Source organism: Lipotes vexillifer, unplaced genomic scaffold, assembly GCF_000442215.2.
Source record: "Lipotes vexillifer unplaced genomic scaffold, Lipotes_vexillifer_v1.1 scaffold1976, whole genome shotgun sequence".
NCBI lineage: Eukaryota > Metazoa > Chordata > Mammalia > Artiodactyla > Lipotidae > Lipotes > Lipotes vexillifer.
Genome location: NW_006788034.1, coordinates 66,902 through 73,753, shown reverse-complemented (window position 1 = coordinate 73,753; position 6,852 = coordinate 66,902). Strand labels below are relative to the sequence as shown.

At 35.9% G+C, this 6,852-nt stretch overlaps 1 pseudogene; it reads right to left on the bottom strand.

Annotated features, from left to right (window-relative positions):
• Positions 1 to 763: 763 nt before the first annotated feature.
• LOC103071034 (flotillin-1 pseudogene) overlaps positions 764 to 6,852 on the bottom strand; it is a 10,300-nt pseudogene continuing 4,211 nt past the window's right edge.

Sequence of the window (6,852 nt, the reverse complement as noted above, 5' to 3'; positions counted from 1 at the left end):
CAATTGCTACCACCACTGGTCACTCTTGCTGCAGATTTTGGAAATATGGCTCTATAGGTGAGTTCTAAACTGCCCTTTTGTTTTCAAGTTATTTAGTGGAGACTTAAATTCTTAGTTAGCATCTTCATTTGTCTGTGACCTTAACACCAGGACAAGGAGAAAAATTAAATGTTCATCTTCAACTCTTTACTAGAAAAATTAGACCCCATCTCACACCAACATTTCCAAAATTAGATGGAAGGGAGGGGTTTTCCCTCTAAAATAGCACATTTGTATCATTTAGAGCATCATAAACAAAAGTGTTTCCTTATTGTATGTTACTGAATGGAGACTACATATCACTCTATTAGTTGCAAAAAATGAACAAAACTTTTTTCTTTAAACTTATTAAGAGCAATTTATTTAGTAAGTGAAATTGAGAACTTTCAGGAAATCCTTTAACCTAAGTCAGCAAATAATTCTAGACAAGAGGCTCAGAGTCTGGTTTGACTGGAAATGTAAAGTTAAATGAGTTGGGGTGGGGTGGGGTAATCAGAAGGTTGGCATGGGGCCCGCAGTGGACTGGAAGTCTTGACAGTGTAGAGTTGGGAAGGGGAGAAACTCTTCCCTCTGAGGCAAGGCACAGACAATTTGGCAAGGAGAGATGAGGGTGGAACAACAGCTGTCAAGGAACATGTTCAGAGTGGCCAGTTAAAGTGCATGCAATAGGGGATCATTCATGGAACTTGAGCCATGACTCTAGGCAGCAGTGAAATTTGAGGCCTCAGGCTGTTTGCAAGTGCTGGTGGTCTACCTGGGAGCTGCTGACACCTGTGAGTCTCTCCACACTCTCAGGGCAGTGGCTCAGGATGTCCAGTACTTCACAGGTCATTCTGGCCACTCCCATGGCTCCAATTCCACGGGATGCCAGTGTGACCTTATTGGCTGATGTCGAAGGACCACTGGTCCTTCCTGCCACCTGTGGCATGTTCTCTAGCAGCATCAGCTGAGCAGCCTCCTGGTCCAGCTAGAAAGTTACTGCTTTTTTGGCCACCTGCTTAGATTTGGCCTGGGACTCTGGCCTCTAGGGCAAAGGCCTCGGTCTCCTCATGCATCCATACAGAAACATCTTCTCCCTCTCTCTGTGTTATCAACTGGGAATTATCTATATTGACTAGGTGCTTCAGGCTTGCAGCACTAGGCTCCCATTGTCTTCTTCTTCTTCTTCTTTTTTTATTAGTGTTAATTTCTTTATTTATTGAAGTATGGTTAATGTACAATATTATATAAGTCACAGGCATACAATATAGTGATTCATGATTTTTAAAGGTTATACTCCATTTATAGTTACTATAAAATATTGGCTATATTCCCTGTGTTGTACAATACATACTTGCAGCTTATTTTACACATAATAATTTGTACCTATTACTCACCTACCCCTATCCTGCCCCTGCCCTCTTCTCTCTCCTCACTGGTAACCACTAGTTTGTTCTCTCTATATATGTCTGCTTTTTTTTGTTATATACACTAGTTTGTTGTAATTTTTAGATTCCTCAGATAACTGATATCATACAGTATTTGCCTTTCTCTGTTTGACTTATTTCACTTAACATAATGCCCTTCAAGTCCATCCCTGATGTTGCAAATGGCAACATTTTATTCTTTTTATGGCTGAGTAGTATTCCATTGTGTGCATGAGTGTCTATGGGTGTGCATGTGTGTATATGTGTTTGTGTATATATACAATATCTTTTTTATTAATGGGGCTGAAATTTATTGATTTATTGATTATTTTTTAATATCTTTATTGGAGTATAATAGCTTTACAATGCTGTGTTAGTTTCTGCTTTATGACAAAGTGAATAAGTTATACATATATATATATATATACCCATATCTCCTCCCTCTTATGACTCCCTCCCACCCTCCTTATCCCACCCCTCTAGGTGGTAACAAAGCACCAAGCTGATCTCCCTGTGCTATGTGGCTGCTTCCCACTAGCTATCTGTTTTACATTTCATAGTGTATATATGTCCATGCCACTCTCACTTTGTCCCAGCTTACCCTTCCCCCTCCATGTGTCCTCAAGTCCATTCTCTACTTCTGCATCGTTATTCCTGTCCTGCCCCTAAGTTCTTCAGAACTTTTTTTTTCTTTTTATAGATTCCATACATATGTGTTAGCATACTGTGTTTGTTTTTCTCTTTCTGACTTTCTTCACTCTGTATGACAGTCTCTATGTCCATCCACCTCACTACCAATAACTCAATTTCATTTCTTTTTATGGCTGAGTAATATTCCATTGTATATATGTGCCACATCTTCTTTATCCATTGATCTGTCATTGGACACATAGGTTGCTTCCATGTCCTGGCTATTGTAAATACAACTGAAGTGAACATTGTGGTAGATGACTTTTTGAATTATGGTTTTGAAATATGCCCAGTAGTGGGATTGCTGTGTCATATGGTAGTTCTATTTTTAGTTTTTTTTAAGGAGCCTCCATACTGTTCTCCCTAGTGGCTGTATCAATTTACATTCCCACCAACAGTGAAAGAATGTTTCCTTTTCCCCATTGCCTCTCCAGCATTTATTTTTCGTAGATCTTTTTATGATGGCCATTCTGACTGATTTGTGGTGATACCTCATTGTATTTTTGATTTGCATTTCTCTGATGATAAGTGATGTTGAACATCCTTTCATGTGTTTGTTGGCAATCTGTATATCTTCTGTGGAGAAGTGTCTGTTTAGGTCTCCTGCCCATTTTTGGATTCAGTTGTTTGTTTTTTTTGATATTGAGCTGCTGCATGAGCTGCTTGTACATTTTGGAGATGAATCCTTTGTCAGTTGCTTCATTTGCAAATATTTTCTCCCATTCTGAGGGCTGTCTTTTCATCCTGTTTATAGTTTCCTTTGCTGTGCAAAAGTTTTATATTTCATTAGGCCCTATTTGCTTATTTTTGTTTGTATTTCCATTTCTCTAGGAGGTGGGTCAAATAGGATCTTGCTGAGATTTATGTGAAAGAGTGTTCTTCCTATGTTTTCCTCTAAGAGTTTTAAAGTGTCTGGTTTTACATTTAGGTCTTTAATCCATTTTGAGTTTATTTTGGTGTACAGTGTTAGAGAGTGTTCTAATTTCACTATTTTACAGATAGCTGTCCAGTTTTCCCAGCACCACTTAATGAAGAGACTGTCTTTTCACCATTGTATATTCTTACCCCCTTTATCAAAAATAAGGTGACCATACATGTGTGGGTTTATATCTGGACTCTCTATCCTGTTCCATTGATCTATATTTCTGTTTTTCTGCCAGTACCATACTGTCTTGATTACTGCAGCTTTGTAGTATAGTCTGAAGTCTGAGAGCCTGATTCCTCCAGCTCCATTTTTCTTTTTCAAGATTTTTTGGACTATTCGGGGTCTTTTGTGTTTCCATACAAATGTGAAAGTTTTTGTTCTACTGTGAAAAATGCCATTGATAGTTTGATAGGGATTGCATTGAATCTGTAGATTGCTTTGGGTAGTATAGTGATTTTCACTATGTTGATTTTTCCCATCCAAGAACATGGTATATCTATCCACCTATTTGTATCATATTTAATTTCTTTCATCAATGTCTTATAGTTTTCTGCATACAGGTTATTTGTTTCCTTAGGTAAGATTATTCCTAGGTATTTTATTCTTTCCGTTGCAGTGGTAAATGGGAGTGTTTCCTTAATTTCACTTTCAGATTTTTCATCATTAGTGTATAGGAATGCCAGAGATTTCTGTGCATTAATTTTGTATCCTGCTACATTACCAAATTCATTGATTAGCTCTAGTAGTTTTCTGGTAACATATTTTGGATTCTCTATGTATAGTATCATGTCATCTACAAACCATGGCAACTTTACTTCTTTTTTGATTTGTATTCCTCTTATTTCTTTTTCTTCTTTGATTACTCTGACTAAAACTTCCAAAACTATGTTGAATAATTGTGGTGAGAGTTGACAACCTTCTCTTGTTCATGATCTTAGAGAAATGGTTTCAGTTTTCACCACTGAGAATGATGTTGGCTGTGGGCTTGTCACATATGGCCTTTATTATGTTGAGGTAGGTTCCCTCTATGCCTACTTTCTGGAGGGTTTTTATCATAAAAGGTGTTGAATTTTGTCGAAAGCTTTTTCTTCATCTATTGAGATGATGATATGATTTTTCTCCTCCAGTTTGTTAATATGGTGTATCACATTGATTATTTTGCCTATATTGAAGAATCCTTGCATTCCTGGAATAAACCCCACTTGATAATGGTGTATGATCCTTTTAATGTGCTGTTGGATTCTGTTTGCTAGTATTTTGTTGAGGATTTTTGCATCTATGTTCATCAGTGATATTGGCCTCTAGTTTTCTTTCCTTGTGACATCTGTGTCTGGTTTTGGTATCAGGGTGATGGTGGCCTCATAGAATGAGTTTGGGTGTGTTCCTCCCTCTGCTATATTTTGGAACAGTTTGAAAAGTATAAGTGTTAGCTCTTCTCTAAATGTTTGATAGAGTTCACCTGTGAAGCCATCTGGTCTGGGGTGTTTGTTTGTTGGAAGATTTTTATCACAGTTTAAATTTTGATGCTTGTGCTTGGTCTATTTATATTTTCTGTTTCTTCCTGGTTCAGTCTCAGAAGGTTTTGCTTTTCTAAGAATTTTTCCATTTCTTCCAGGTTGTCCGATTTATTTGCATATAGTTGCTTGTAATAATCTCTCATGATCCTTTGTATTTCTGCAGTGTCAGTTGTTAGTTTTTCTTTTTCATTTCTAATTCTATTGATTTGAGTCTTCTTTCTTTTTTTCTTGATGAGTCTGGCTAATGGTTTATCAATTTTGTTTATCTTCTCAAAGATACACCTTTTAGTTTTATTTATAATTGCTATTGTTTTCCTCATTTCTTCTTCATTTATCTCTGATCTGATTTTTATGATTTCTTTCCTTCTGCTAACTTTGGGGATTTTTTGTTCTTTTTTCTGTAATTGCTTTCCGTGTAATGTTAGGTTGTTTATTTCAGGTATTTCCTGTTTCTTGAGGTAGCATTGTACTGCTATATACTTCCTTCATAGAACCTCTTTTGCTGCATCCCATAGGGTTTTCATCGTTGTGTTTTCATTGTCATTTGTTTCTAGGCATTTTTTGATTTCCTCTTTGATTTTTGCAGTGAGCTCTTGGTTATTTAGTAGTGTATTGTTGAGCCTCCATATGTTTATATTTTTGATTTTTTTCCCATAATTAATATCTATTCTCATAGCATTGTGGTCGGGAAAGATACTTGATATGATTTCAGTTTTCTTAAATTTACCAAGACTTGATTTGTGACCCAAAATATGATCTATCCTGGAGAATGTTCCATGGGCACTTGAGAAAAAAGTTTATTCTGTTGTTTTTGGATTACATGTTCTATAAACATCAATTAAGTCCATCTTGTTTAATGTATCATTTAAAGCTTGTGTATCCTTATTTATTTTCGCTTTGGATGATCTTTCCAATGGTGAAACTGGGATGTTAAAGTCCCCTACTATGATTGTGTTACTGTCAATTTCCCCTTTTATGGCTGTAAGCATTTGTCTTATGTATTGAGGTGCTCCTAAATTGGGTGCATAAATATTTACAATTGTTATATCTTCTTCTTGTATTGATCCCTTTATCATTATGTAGTGTCTTTCTTTGTCTCTTGTAATAGTCTTTACTTTAAAGTCTATTTTGTCTGATATGAGAATTGCTTCTCCAGCTTTCTTTTAATTTCCATTTTCATGGAATATCATTTTCATCCCCTCACTTTCAGTCTGTATATGTCCCTAGGTCTGAAGTGGGTCTCTTATAGACAGCATATATACAGCTCTTGTTTTTGCATCCATTCAGCCAGTCTATGTCTTTTGGCTGGAGCATTTAATCCATTTACATTTAAGGTAGTTATCAATATCTATGCTCCTCTTACCATTTTCTTAATTGTTTTGGGTTTGTTATTGTACATCTTTTCCTTCTCTTGTGTTTCCTGCCTAGAGAAGTTCCTTTACCATTTGTTGTAAAGCTGGTTTGGTGGTGCTAAATTCTCTTAGCTTTTCTTTGTCTGTAAAGGTTTTAATTTTTCCATTAAATCTGAATGAGATCCTTGCTGGGTAGAGTAATCTTGTTTTTTCCCTTTCATCACTTTAATTATTTCCTGACACTCCCTTCCGGCTTGCAGTGTTTCTGCTGAAAGGTCAGCTGTTAACCTTATGAGGATTCCCTTGTATGTTATTTGTTGTCTTTTCCTTGCTGCTTTCAATTATTTTTTCTTTGTATTTAATTTTTTATAGTTTGATTACTATGTGTATTGGCATGTTTCTCCTTGGATTTATCCTGTGTAGGAATCTTTGCATTTCTGGACTTGATTGACTATTTCCTTTCCTATATTAAGGAAGTTTTCAACTATAATTCTTCAAATTTTCTCAGTCCCTTTCTTTTTCTCTTCTTCTTCTGGGACCCCTATAATTTGAATGTTGTTTCATTTAATGTGTCCCAGAGATATCTGAGACTGTCCTCAATTCTTTTCATTCTTTTTTCTTTATTCTTCTCTGTGGTAGCTTTTTCCCCTATTTTATCTTCCAGGACACTTATCCGTTCTTCTACCTCAGTTATACTGATATTGATTCTTTCTAAGAGTTTTAAATTTCATGTATTTTGTTGTTCAGCATTGTTTACTTGCTCTTTAGTTCTTCTAGGTCCTTGTTAATCATTTCTTGTATTTTGTCCATTCTATTTCAAAAATTTTGGCTCATATTTACTATCATTACTCTGAATTGTTCTTCAGGTAGAATGTCTTTTCCTCTTCATTTGTTTGGTCTCATGGTTTTTTTTTTTTTTTTTT